General features: G+C 41.0%; 1 pseudogene; it reads right to left on the minus strand.

Moving 5' to 3' along the window:
* LOC102441065 overlaps positions 1-13702 on the minus strand; it is a 48963-nt pseudogene extending 35261 nt beyond the window's left edge.
* Positions 13703-15297: the final 1595 nt, after the last annotated feature.

Raw genomic sequence — 15297 nt, forward strand, 5'->3', positions numbered from 1 at the left:
AGGCTCAGAGCGAGGCGACTGGGGAGTTGGGGCGCCACCCCCTGTCACTCACAGAGCAGGGCCGATCAGGGGGTTGGGGCGCTGCCCCTTGTCACACACAGAGCAGGGCCCATCAGGGGGGTTGGGGCTCCGTACCCTGTCAAACACAGAGCAGGGTCAATCAGGGGTTTGGGGAGCTCCCCCCTGACATGCACAGAGCAGGGCCCATCAGGGGGTTGAGGAGCTCCCCCCTGTCATGCACAGAGCAGGGCCAATCAGGGGGTTGAGGAGCTTCCCCGTGTCACTCACAGAGTAGGGCCGATAAGGGAGTTGGGGCACCACCCCCTGTCACACACAGAGCAGGGTGGATCAGAAGGTTGGGGTGCTGCACCCTGTCACACTCAGGGCAGGGCCAATGGGGAGGTTATGGCTCTACCCTGTCACACACAGAGCAAGGCCCGTGGAGGGGGGTTGGGGCGCCACCCTCTATTACCCACAGAGCAGGGCCGATCAGGGGGTTGGGGCGCCGCCACTGTCACACTCAGGGCAGGGCCGATGGAGAGGTTATGGCTCTACCCTGTCACACACAGAGCAGGGCCCGTGGGGGGTGGGGGGGTGGGGCGCCGCACCCTGTCACACAGAGCCGCAGAGCGATCAGGGGGTTGGGGAGCTCCCCCCTATCAGGCACAGAGCAGGGCTGATCAGGGGGTTGGGGCGCCTTCCCCTGTCATGAACAGAGCAGGGCGGATAGGGAGGCTGTGGCCCCGCCCCCTGTCACACACAGAGCCGCAGGGCAATCAGGGGGTTTGGGCGCTGCCTCCTGTCACGCTGATCCCGGTGCGGGAGGCCTCGCGGCTCCGCTGATCCCGGTGCTGGGAGCTGGGAGGCATATTTACCCTTTTTACTATATAGAATAGAGGCCTGGGGGCCGGCTGGTTTGCCCTGAAGGGTGTCCTGGATCAGGGTGGGGGTCCCCACTGGGGTGCCTGGCCAGTCTGAGTGAGGGGCTGAGGGCCGTTTTCTGGCTGGCGGGTCACTGAAGCCCCCAACCGCTCCTTTTTTTCTTTTTCTTTTTTTCTATTCTGAGCCAGCTTTAGCTCTGAGGCCTCGCTGCTGAAAACATTGATACAATGTTGCGGTCCGGCTGGCTGAAGCCCGTCAGCCGGTTTCTGGGGTTTTGTTTAGCTTCTATATTTGCAACATAGTTGCTTAGAGTTGCAGCTGAGAGGCCGGCAAGTTAGGTGGGGAACGTTGGAGTCCGCAGTCACTGGAGCAAGCAAACCTCCCTGTTTGCTTCAGTGCATGGCTGCCGGCCGCCATCTTGGCTGACAGTTAATTTGCATAAGGATATGCTGATTAGCCAATGGGAAGGGTAGCGGTCGTATGCTAATTAGCATGTTTCTCTTTTATTAGTGTAGATGAGTGCTGGATTTTATCAAATGCTTTTTTTGCATCTATTGATATGATAATGTGATTTTTATCCTTCATTTTGTTTATGTAATCTATCACATTTATTGATTTGTGAATATTGTACCAGCCTTGCATCCCTGGAATAAATCCTACTTGATCATGGTGTAAGATCTCTTTAAGGTATTGCTGGGTCCAATTTGTTAATATTTTGTTGAGGATTTTAATATCTATGGTCATCAGGGATAATGGCCTGTAGTTTTGTTCCTTTGTGGTATCTTTATCTGGTTTTGGAATTAGGATAATGCTGACCTCATAAAAAGAGCTTGGAAGTCTTTCTTCCTGTTGAATTTTTTGGAGTAGTTTGAGGGGTGTTAGTTCTCTGAATGTTTGGTAAAACTCACCTGTGAAGCCATCTGGTCCATGACTTTTGTTTGCTGGGAGTTTTTTGATTACTACTTCAATTTCATCAGCTGTTATTGGTTTATTCAGGTTTTCTGATTCTTCCTGTTTGAGCTTTGGAAAATTGCATGTTTCTAGGAATTTATCCATTTTGCCCAGGTTGTCCAATTTGTTGGCAGATAGTTTTTCATCATATTTTCTTATAATCCTTTGTATTTCTGTGATGTCAGTTGTTACTTTCCCTCTTTCATTTCCGATTTTGTTTATTGGGTTCTCTCTGTTTCTTGATGAGTTTGGCTAAAGGTTCATCAATCTTGTTTATCTTTTCAAAGAACGAGCTCTTGGTTTCATTGACCTTTTATATTGATTTTTTAGTCTCTATGTCATTCATTTTCACTCTGATCTTTATTATTTCCTTTCTTCTACTTACTCTGGGCTTTTCATGCTGCTCTCTTCCTAATTCTTTTAGTTGTAGGGTTAGATAATTTATTTGAGATTTTTATTATTATTATTTCTTGAGGTAGATCTGTAGTGCTATGGACATCCCTATCAGGACTACATTCACTGTGTCCCATAGATTTTTGGGTGGTTGTGTGTTCATTTTCATTTGTTTTCAGGAAGTCTTTTATTTCTTCCTTCATCTCATTGGTAACCCATTAATTGTTTAATAAGTGCTATTTAGCCTCCATGTGTTTGAATGTTTTTGAGTATTTTTATTGTAGTCGATTTCTAGTTTCATGCAGTGTCACACCTCACTGTGAAATGTTGGGCAGACTGTTGAACCTCAGTTTTTCTCTATGTAAAATGAGGAATAAAACAGCACTGATTTCATAGGGTATTTAAAAAGATGAATTGAGAGAATACATGCAAAGCAGTTAGTACATAGCAAGAATTCAGTAAGTGTTGCGTTATTATTATAATACTTAATTCCTGACTTAGAAGTCAAATGCTTTTTATTTAAAATATATAAAAACAACATAAATGATCACTTGTAAAGGTAACATATATTGGTATACCTCCAGCTAATGAATGTCTTGCTTCTTGTTGAACAGCAGCTATAAAATAGTTGTGTTATGGCCCAAATGTAAAAATAAGTCCACTTGCATTTAGGAGAGTAACTATGTCCACATTTGTAGTACTGTTTAGAGCCATTCAAACCCATCAGCATTGATGTCCCTGACCTGAGATAACCTAGACAGATAAAAGCTGGTTTCCATGGGAACGAGCTTTGCTTTCTCTTCCATCAAATTAAAATCCATTTACCCAAGACTGAATGTTTTATAAGTACCTTCCAATGAGTTCATTTGATTTACCAAGCTCAATGCCAACACAGGCAATGTACCATTTGCAACATCAGTTAACTTCTGTCAAGTGTTGGGATGGATTCTTCCCGTATCTGGTTCACTTATAGTTCAGACTTGACAAGGATCAGTTTCCACAGAGCGTTCTGTGCACCTGTGGCATCTAATGTTCTGTAGTCTTTCTGAGGAATCAGAGTTTGGTCAATTTTCTTGGTGAGAAAAGGTTTCAGGATGGTGATACACATTTCTTTGCATGTATCTGAGGGCAAGGCATTCATTTTAGGGATTTTGATTCCACCATTCAATTCCACTGTATTTAAATGGCACTGTTCACCTCCAAGTCACTCACACACTGCATTTTTAAAAAAATATATTTTATTGATGTTTTACAGAGAGGGAGAGGGATAGAGAGTTAGAAACATCGATGAGAGAGAAACATCGATCAGCTGCCTCCTGCACACCCCCTACTGGGGATGTGCCTGCAACCAAGGTACATGCCCTTTACCGGTATGGAACCTGGGACCTTTCAGTCCGCAAGCCGATGCTCTATCCACTGAGCCAAACCGGTTACGGCACACACTGCATTTTCACCACGCACCTGCAGAGCCCTGGCTTTCTTTGCTCTTTCCTCAGAGAAGGAAGTAGAGGAACTCTCTGAACTCAGTCTCTGTTTCCTAGTGTTTTTTTTATTGTCGTTTACATTTTTAAAACTTATTTTTTAAAAATAATTTTTAATTTTTCAATTATAGTTGATATACAATATTACATTAGTTTCAGGTGCACTACATAAGGATTAGACATTTATATACCTTATGAAGTGATCACTTACCTCTAGTACCATCTGACACCATACTTAGTTATTGCAATACTACTGACTATATTCCCTATGCTGTAATTTACATCTCTATGACTTTTTATAACTGGCAATTTGCACATCTTAATTCTTTTCACCTATCCCCAACCTCCCTCTCACCTGGCACCCATCAAAATATTCTCTGTATCTATGAGTTTGTTTTTGTTTTGTTCATTTATCCTGATTTTTAGATTCCACATTTAAGTGAAATCATATGGCATTTGTCTTTCTCTGTCTGACTTATTTCACTTAGCATAATACCCCCTACGTCCACCCATACTGTTGCAAATGGCAAGATTTTATTTCCTAATGTTGAATAACTGTTATCGTCATCATTTCCTATCCTCAGCAAGAAAGTCCTTTTCACAACTTACGTTGTCTAGGCTGTTGGAAGGCTGGGAAGATACCCCAGATTTAGGCCGGGCTGCCTGTTGGAGGAGGAAAGAAGAGGACCATGGAAGTCCACTTCACAACTCGAAAATCAAACACCTCCAGACAAGAGCATCGCTGCATGTCCTTTCTTCCTCCGTGTTGGAAATCATCAGTGTTCTCTTCAGCTATTTTCACTCGGAGAAGCCCCAGGAGCTTCCAGGAGCCACAAAGCCTATCCAGTTCCCTGTCTCTTCCTACTTGTTGCACTGGTGGCAAGAGGCACCTGGGCTTCTCTGGCAAGCTTTGGGGTCTTCACACAACGTGGCCTCTACCTAGTGCCAGGTTTCTGCCACCTGCTCTGCTTGGAGAAGACAGATAAGTGGGGGAGGGCGAGGAGGCCCCTGCCAGTTGGCAAGCATATCTGTCAACCTAATGCCGAGCTGAGCAAGCTGCAGCCTTTTAGGCTGGAATTGCCTTGGAACAAATCCGTGCAGGGAATGGCCAGATCCTGGCAGAGGGCAAAGGGAGCCCAGATGGAGAAGAAAGCTTGAGAGGTTAATAGACTTGGAGCAGGCTTCACTGAAGGCATCAGGGGATCCTGTCAACATGCTTCCCTGGGCTCCTTGGGCGAGGCTCCAGGAAAGGACCCATCGGCTTCTCATATGCAGCAGCGCCTACCCCAATGCCCTGTTGTTTCACTCCATGACTAGCTTACAATCCCAGGCTTCTCAAAGGTGGAAATTGAGTCTTCATCCCTCCCTGTGTCCCCAGACTTTAGCCAGGGCCTGGCAGCGAATCAGGACTCACTTAACTTTTCCTGATTTGAATGGAATTGAGGGAAATTGGTGGAATATGTTTAGGGCGAGAGAGAGAGAGAGAGAGAGAGAGAGAGAGAGAGAGAGAGAGAGAGACACCTGGGTGCCTTAGACAAGCTAACAACTTGGCACACCTTTAAACAGTATTGCTAAATATTTTCTCAACAATTATTTAGGGAAGAGGTTGAAGCCTGAGTGAACAAAGAGCTGTTAAGGAGGACCCCCTGCCCCCCATATACCTCACTCATGTTCAGACCCCGTCAGATAAAACAAAGACCTACAGCGAAACAGACCCACCCTCCTCAGAAGCATTTGAACAGTCAGTTGTTACTTCAGCCTGCCCTTGGGGTGGTGGTGATGGAGGTCTCTACATGGATATTTCCTTCGTAGGAGTTCTGATAAATACTTTCTCCACCAGATTTCCAATGATGTTGTAATGCCTGTTGGAGCAGTGCTCTAGCCCTGGCCTGGATGCCGTTGGCCTAATCCAATGTGCAAATGGGGTTAAGTCAACTACTACTGATTTTGTTTTGCTGTGTTAAAAAAAATGTGTGTATTAGTATAACAACTTTAAAGGCCCTTTCAACAGAAAAATAAATTACTCTCTATCACAAGAGTAATAGGTTTTATTTTTGTGTATTCTGGAGACTTTGGCCATAATCATACATATTTTACATCAATGTAATTCTAGAGAACATAAAATTTTCTTTCTTCTCTTCACATTACATCAAATGTTTTTCTATATTGTTCCATTCTTTTTCTATTTTAATAGCTGTACGCTATTTCATCAAGTGGATAAACAAACTATTTAGATTGTTGACATATTTTCTGCTATCATAAGCAACCATGCAATGACAATTTTGTGTTATAGCTTTTTTTCTTGTTGAAATTATTTTGTTTAGGGTTCATTTTTAGGAGAAGGATCAAAAGCAGAGGTGTGCTGGAGCTGGGTCCACCAGCTTGTGAGAGCCCATTTTGCAAACCTCTTGAACTCTCTTGAAATCAGCTGTAATAGGTAGGATGATTTACACCACAAAAATGGACAAATACTGCAAATCAGGGCTTTTTTGTTTTGTTTTTGGAGAGCTGGCTTGCTAACAATACTGATCAAAGGGTATAAACCTGTTTATAGTGTTTGCTATATTATTGATTGCCATATTATTTTTAAAGAGCTATATATATATATATATATATATATATATATATATATATATATATATAAAATATATACATATAACACATATATATATCCAGTTTAATTGAGACATTTTAATTTATTGAGGTATAATTATGAAATACTTAAATTTCTTCAATAGTTGCTAAGTTGTGTTTTGTCAAACCCCCTTTCCCACTGGGTTTGAGCTCCCTTAATACAGGTTGTCCCCCAAAGTGTATAAACACTGTAACAGCTGATAGCTCAATTTTGAAAATGAAATGTACTTTAATAAACACTGCCTTTATAATTATTCAGAGTGTGTGTGTACATTTTTTTTGGAGGGGACATCCTTTATATCTGATTCTTAAATTTAGAGAAAAATGCAAAAGAACCACAATAGCTAAAGCAACTTTGAAAAAGGAAAACAAAGTTGGAGGACTTGTCACTACTTGACTTTGAACTTATAAAGCTCTAATAATTAAGACAATATAGTGTATGTGTAAAGATAGACAAATATATCAATGGAACAGAATAGAGAGTCTGGAAATAGACCATACATATATGGTCAATCTATTTTCAACAAAGTTGCAAAGGCAGTTTGGTTAGTGGAGAAAAGATAGTCTTTTCAACATATTGGGCTGAAATAAATGGATGTCCATAGGCAAAAAATCCCCCAAAACAATAATAACAAGAAAATTCTACTTATTCCTTGCACTGTATACAAAAATTAAATTAACATGGATCATATACCTGTGAACCCCCAAACTACACAACTTCTCAATGAAAACATAGAAGAGAATCTTTGGGATCATGGATTAGGGAAAGATATCTTAGCTATAATACAAAATGTATGATCCATTAAAGAAATACTTAATATTGTAAATAACACTGCAAGGAAAAAACCAACTTCATAGATAGACAATAGCATGGTGATTACCAGAGGGGAAAGGGGATGGGAGAGGTAAAAGAGGGTATATGGGGATAAATGGTGATGGAAGAAGACTTGACTTTGGGTGGTGAACACATAATACAATACAGATGATGTATTATAAAATTGTACTCTTGAAATGTATATAATTTTATTAACCAATGTCACCCTAATAAATCAAATTAAAAACTTAATATATTTGACATAGAACTTCTGCCTTTCAAAATATATTGAGATAGTAAACAGGTGAGCATAGACTAGAGGCATTTATTCACAAATCAGAAATCTTATAAAGGACTTGACTTCAGAATTTATGAAGAATTCTCAAAATTCAATTAAAAAACAGTTTTTAAAATGGACAAATTTAAACAGTATTTTACCAAAGAATACACTGTTGGTAAATAAGCACATGGAAATATGCTTAACATCATTATTTATGAGAGAAATGCAAATTAGAAGCACAATGAGAAGCCATTCATTACACACCTATTAGACACCCCTGAATGGAAAAGGTGGACCATCTGAAGCGCTGGTGAAGACATGGGGGAACGGGAACGCTCAGCTGCTGCCGGGAATGTGAAATAGCACGGCCACTTAGGAAAGCAGCGCGGCTGTTTCTTAAAGAGTCAATCCTACACCTGCTATATGACCTAACTAATCCACCCCCAGGATTTTATCCAAGAGAAATGAAAGTGTGTGTTCATGTAGAGACTTGGACATAATGTTTGTAGCAGCTTTATTTTGTCATAGCCCTAAACTGAAAGCAGCCCAACTGTCCATCAAACTGAATGAATATAATAAACTATGGTATATCTGTTCAGTGGAATACTAGTTAGTAATAAAAAGGATTACAGCTGAAACCGGTTTGGCTCGGTGGATAGAGCGTCAGCCTGCAGACTGAAGGGTCCCAGGTTCGATTCCGGTCAAGGGCATGTACCTTGGTTGCGGGCTCGTCCCCAGTGGGAGGTGTGCAGGAGGCAGCTGATCGATGTTTCTCTCTCATCGATGTTTCTAACTCTCTATCTCTCTCTCTTCCTCTCTGTAAAAAATTAATAAAATATATTTTTTAAAAAAAAGGATTACAGGTAGGATATAACCTACAACTTGGATAAATCACAAAGTAATGTGCCAGGTAAAAGAAGCCAGACACAAAAGAGTGTATGCTATATAATTTTAGAAATGCAAAATAATCTTTTTTATACGTCAATTATAACTTTTTTAAAAATTAATTAATTAATTAATTAATTTATTTATTTATTGTCTAAAGTTTTACATATGTCTTCTTTTTCCCTGATTGATCTCCCCTCTTCTAGTCATTCCCACCCCGGGCAAACCCCCACCGTCCCAGTGTCTGTGTCCATTGGTTATGCTAATATGCATGCATACAAGTCTTTGGTTGCTCTCTAACCACCACCCCCCCGCCATTTGTCTCTGGATCTATTTTTGTTCATCAAATTATGTTGATCATTATATCCCACATATGAGTGAGATAATGTGATATTTATCTTTCTCCGACTGGTTTATTTTGCTTAGGATAATGCTCTCCAGTTCCATCCATGCTGTTGCAAATGGTAAAAGTTCCTTCTTTTTTTATAGCAGCATAGTATTCCATTGTGTAGATGTACCACCGTTTTTTAATCCATTCATCTGCTGATGGGCACTTAGGCTGTTTCCAAATCTTAGCGATTGTAAATTGTGCTGCTATGAACATAGGGGTGCATACATCCTTTCTGATTGGTGTTTCTGGTTTCTTGGGATATAGTCCTAGAAGTGGGATCACTGAGTCAAATGGGAGTTCCATTTTTAGTTTTTTGAGGAAATTTCATACTGTTCTCCACAGTGGCTGCACCAGTCTGCATTCCCACCAGCAGTGCACAAGGGTTCCTTTTTCTCCACATCCTCTCCAGCACTTGTCATTTGTTGATTTGTTGATGATAACCATTCTGACAGGTATGAGATGGTACCTCATTGTTGTTTTGATTTGCATCTCTCAGATGATTAGTGACTTTGAGCATGTTTTCATATGTCTCTCAGCCTTCTGTATGTCCTCTTTTGAAAACTGTCTATTTAGGTCCTTTGCCTATTTTTTGATTGGATCATTTATCTTCCTTTTGTTAAATTGTATGAGTTCTCTGTAAATTTTGGAGATTAAATCCTTATCTGAAATATCATTGGCAAATATGTTCTCCCATGCAATGCGTTTTCTTGTTGTTTTGTTGATGGTTTCTTTTGCTATGCAGAAGCTTTTTATTTTGATGTAGTCCCATTTGTTTATTTTCTTAGTCTCCATTGCCCTAGGAGCTGTGTCAGTAAAGATATTGCTATGATATATGTCTGCTATTTTGCTGCCTATAGAGTTTTGTAGGATTTTTATGGTTTCCCGTCTTATATTTAAGTCCTTTAGACATTTTGAGTTTGTTTTTGTGTATGGTGTAAGTTGATGATCTAGTTTTATTTTTTTGCATGTATCTGACCAAATTTCCCAGCACCATTTATTGTAGAGACTGTCTTGAGTCCATTGTATGCTCTTGCCTCCTATGCCAAATATTAATTGAGAATAATGGCTTGGGCGATTTCTGGGTTCTCTGTTCTGTTCCATTGGTCTACAAAATAATCTTTAGTGAAGGAAAGCAGGTCAGTGGCTGCCTGGGGATGCAAGGGGTGGGCAGTGGTTTGAGGAATTGGATTACAAATGGGTAAGAAGGAAGATTTTAGGTTCATTATCTTGATTGAAGTGATGGTTTCATAGGTGCTTCCATATGTAAAAACTTATCAAATCATATATTTTAAATAAGTGTATTTTATTGCATGTTAATTATACCTGGATAAAGTTGTTAAAAATGATTAAAAATTGTGAGCATAAGCTCATTGTGCCATGATATACAGTATCCAAAAATGATATTCCATCTAAAAGGGAATGTCCCCCAAATTTGGCCACTATGTTTCCTATAAACATCAATATTATAATATAAGGCAAACACAAAAATTACATAGATATGTCATACATGAAATGGACAGAAGGTAAATCACACCAAAAATTTCCACAATTTAATCAAGAAACGAGATTCTATGATGTTTTAGGATAAAAGTAAATATGGAGTCGCTCAATAATTAGCTTGAGAACTGCCAAAAAAACCCCCTAGCTCTGTGGTCGGCAAACTGCGGCTCGCGAGCCACATGCGGCTCTTTGGCCCCTTGAGTGTGGCTCTTCCTAAGCCTTAGGAGTACCCTAATTAAGTTAATAACAATGTACCTAGCTATATAGTTTAAGTTTAAAAAATTTGGCTCTCAAAAGAAATTTCAATCGTTGTACTGTTGATATTTGGCTCTGTTGACTAATGAGTTTGCCGACCACTGGCCTAGCTGATGCCTTTCTATATGGCGAAGTGGACTTGCCTGGGTCTGGGGCTGTAGAGTAACCCTGTAAACCTCTGCAAACTAGTCATTCACATGGACATGGACACATATTATAGCAGGGATCACCATGTATTAATAATATTATCTAATCTTTTGCTTAGAAAGAGCAGAGTCACCAATGCAATTGAAGGAATATTTTTATTTAATTTATAAGAAATTTCATCAAATTCAGTAACAGCCTTTGAATGTTATTGGAAAAACACACACACACACAGAACACCACCAAGAAACACATTGCCAGGTTCTGCCCATTTCTTTTTTCTTTGACTTTAAACACATTTTTATTACACACAAAGTTCACATAATTGGGTATTTCTCTACTTTGTATGAAATTATTCTTACTCTCCACAGAAAGGCTGCTTCTTAACTCCTCATCGGGCGATGGCAAGCACTAAAATCCTGATATTAACAGGATAGTAGTAAAAATGCCTCCGTGATTTAAGTTGAAAGTAATACATTGATACATGGCTCTTGCATTTAGTTATCAAGAATGTTCAAATGTATTTTTATTCAAAAATACAAAATAAACTATCTGTAGGCATGGACAATGACAGCAGCAAATCATTGTATGTTATCAACTGAAACCAGAAACTGATGTTATAGTGATTTTCATTAAAAAAATGTATTTATTGATTTCAGAGAGGAGAGGAGAGGGAGAGGGAGAGAGAGAGATAGAAACACCAATGGTGAGAGAATCATTGATGAGTTGCTTCTTGCACACCCTATACTGGGGATTGAGCCCACAACCTGAGCATGTGCCCTGACAGGGAATCGAACCATGACCTCCTGGTTCATAGGTCAATGCTCAACCACTGAGCCACACAGGCAAGGCTTCTTTTGTGTCTGTTTTGTTAATCCTCACCATTGGTTTTTAGAGAGAGTGGAAGGGAGGGAGGGAGAGAGAGAGAGAGAGAGAGAGAGAAACATCGATGTGAGAGAGACACATCAATTGGTTGCCTCTCACACTAACCCCTATGAGGGCTAGGAATCAAGGTATGTGCCCTTGACCAGAATCAAACCTGGGACCCTTCAGTCCACAGGCTGATGCTCTACCCACTGAGCCAAACCAGCCAGGGCTATAGTGATTTTCTTAAACATTAACCATCCTTTTCGTCAGTCATTTTCCTCAACCGACTTCTCTGAAGTTACAGGTGAGGAGCACTGCCCTGAGCTTCCTCACATAGTTCTCATTAATGATAGAGAAGCACTATTCCAGGATTAGCACATGCCACCTCTCATTCCAGCGTCCTTCTCTTCTTCTTCCTTTTAAAAATATACATGTTTTTATTGGTTTTTAGAGAGAGAAGAAGGAAGAGGGATAGAGAGATGGAAACATTAATGAGAGAGGAACATCACCGATTGGCTGCATCCTGCATGCACCCCCACTGGGGATTGAGCCTGCAATCCAGACATGTGCCCTGACCAGGATACAAACCGGTGACCTCTTGGTTCCTGGGTCACCCTCAACTGCTGAGCCACACCAGCCAGGCAGGTCTTTCTCTTCTTCAGGAATTTCTGTGACCACAACTTCTGCTGTCGTTAACAGAGAGGCCACTCCAACGGCATCCAATAAAGCAGTTCTTACAACCTTAGTTGGATCAATGATTATTTTTCCCACCATATTCATAAAATCTACAAGCATAGTGTCAGAACCAGGAGTTGTGAGTGCTTTTTAAATAATTTCTATACCAATTTTTGGATCTTCATTAGCTGGAGTTAATGAGTCCTAGGCTGGAATGCACCAGAGCGGGGCACAACCCCCTCCCAGAAAAATGCCCTCCTCAACAGCAGCTCGGGTAGCATTGAGGGCATCTGTGACTCTGTCTTTATTTTCATTCACTTCAACATCACTTGTCCCACCAACCTTCAGCACAGCTACTCCATCTGAGAGTTTTGCCAGATGTTCATTTAGTTTTTCCTGTTCATATTCACTAGTCATATTATCTAACTGCTCAATGATATCTTGAATACGTTTTATCTTGTCACCTTTTCCATTCAAGAGCATGGCATCACCTTTGGTCACAATGACCTCTCCAACTTTTCCTGAGTCATAAGGCTGAATATCTTCAAGATTTAGAGTCAATCTTTCTTCTCCCAACACTGCACCACAGTAGCAATAACCAAGACTGTAAGCTGGTCCTTTCTATCGTCACCCAAACCTTGAGCTCTGACTGCTACAAACTGAAGACCAACTTTTAGCTTATTAAAACAAGTGAACTTAGAGCGTTTCCATCAACACATTTAGCAATTATGACCAAGGGCTTATGGTGAGTATTGGGAGTTTCAAGAACAGGTACAATGGATGGAACACTAGACATTTTCTTTTCACTCAATAGAACATAGGCATCTTGGGATTTTCAGTTCTGACCTTTTGCTGTATTAATAAAGTATGGAGAAATATAACCTCGATCAAACTTCATGCCTTCAATCATTTCTAATTCATCATTCAGTGGTTTTTTTTTTTCATCCTTTACTGTGATGACGCTCTTTCTTTCAGCCATTTTCATTGGGTTAAAAATTATGTTGCCAGTTTTTTTGGTCTCCATTTGCAGGAATTGTAGCAATCTGAACTATTTCTTTAGGGGTTGTTACAGGTTTAGGCTATTTCTCAAATTCAGCAATTACAGCATCAACAGCTAACATCACGCCTCTCCTGATTTCTGCTGGATTAGCAAACCTTTACTAACCTTCTCAAAGCCTTCCTTGGCAACACAGCGTGCCAGTACAGAGCAGTGGTGGTGCCATCCGGCCTCTTCATTTGTATTATTGGCAACATCTTGAACAAATTTAGCACCAATATTTTATATTTATCTTTTAAGTCAATGGACTTTGCAACGGTCACACCACTTTGGTTACTTTGGGACTTCTCCAGCTCTGTTCAGTAATCACTGTTCTTCCCTTTGGCCCCATAGCAATGACTACAGCATCGGCTAAATGGTCTACACCTTGAAGCATGAAGGCTCAGGCATCGGCACTAAATTTTACATCTTTGGCATAAGCTCATGTGAGAGGAGGAGCCAGTGCCCTGGACACTGGCCTAATCTGGTGAAGGACTTGGTGTAATCGAAGCATTTCAGTGGCAAGTGAGGGACCAGGTTCTGCCTATTTCTGACCCTAGATTTCTGCTTTCATCTCTTTGCCTGGAGCAAATGTGGTTTGAATTCCTGCCCTGAAACACACATGGACACGTATTCCAGCCTAGGAGCAGCCCCTGCACGATCATCCTTGGATCTCAAGAGCAGAACTGAGTGGGCTGGATTAGGCAGCAGATTCCTGACCTACCACCATATCTGTACACACAGTATGACTTGTCTTTTTCATGGTACAAAAAAACCTGGGCAAAATATTTTAAGCAAAAGAGGATGTTGATTACTTCAAGTGATTGAGAAGTCCCAGCAGAGGGCTGGCTAGCTGTAGGGCTGGCTAGATGCAGGCCTTAAATGATGGCATCAGGCCTGATGTCTCCCTTTCAACCTTTTTTTCCTTCTTGTTGTTTCCAGATGGTGGCCTCTGGAAGCTGTGATTGCAGTTCCAGGCCTGGTATCCTCTCAGGGTTAAATCCAGTGGGAAGGAGAGCTTCTATTCCATAAGAATCAAATGAAGCTGCTGAGTCACTGAACCCATCACTGAGATCAGGGAGAAGGAGCTCTATTGTTTGTGCCTTATGGTCTGGGATGTGAGAAGGAGTGTTTTCCTAAAGAACCTGGAGGAATGCATTTCCCACAAGTGCGGTAGGCAGTTGCTGGGTGAAATTCACTGATGGCCCTGGATTCAGTGTGTCTGGAGCTCTTTTCTATTTCTGCACTCTGCCCAGTGAATCCGGTGAGCTCGGCTTTCAAAAGCTTCATTAAGTCCTAGACTGATTTACTGTTAAAGTCTCAGGGAAAAATATTTCAGGGAATCTAATTTTTGAGATAAGGAAGAGTAGAGAGAAGAAAGACTGGATTCTCAAGCTCTGGAGTTTTAGGTACTTCATTTAAGCAGCTAAAGTTGGAGAGAACACATGGTGTAGAGTTGGACCACAGCAAAGCAGACATAGCCTCATAGTTACCCATTTTATGCTGTGTGTGGGCGTCTGGGGAGGTCCATCCCCGGAAACTCGGATGTCCTGGATCCTCATATTTAAAGGAAATGGATTTATGGAGACTACATCTGTGAAACCTTTTCCTCAGGTGTCAGGCTTAATCCTAACATTAATAATGAGGCTAATCATGGCAATAAAAATAAAGCAGGCATAAAAATATATAGATAATTAGTTTGTAGCAGAATTTCTCTTTGGGAGAATGCTGCCTTATCTAGAAGGTTGATAAGATGCCTAGAGTAGAAACTCTTAGAACATATATGCCAGAAGCCAATTCCAGCATGTCATAATTGCAAGAGTTTCATCAAAAGGTTGATGGAACTTGGGGACTCAACAAGGGCTGAGTCACATATGTTGTTACCTGTTGGGAATGGCTGAAGGCATTTCCCCAAACCTGAAAAGGGATGATTGCTTGCTGCCAGACAGCTCAGGGCATCTTAATCTACATGTTATTGCCTCCTACTGGCCAAACACCTGATTCTTCCGTTCTGACAATGCCTCTGTATACGAAACCCTGACCCTTTGAAGTGTATATCTCTGCCTCTCCTCGGGACAAATTGTGTTAATAAAAAGCATGGGGTCCCGA

The sequence above is a fragment of the Myotis lucifugus genome, unplaced genomic scaffold (genome assembly GCF_000147115.1).
Source record: "Myotis lucifugus unplaced genomic scaffold, Myoluc2.0 scaffold_467, whole genome shotgun sequence".
Classification (NCBI taxonomy): domain Eukaryota; kingdom Metazoa; phylum Chordata; class Mammalia; order Chiroptera; family Vespertilionidae; genus Myotis; species Myotis lucifugus.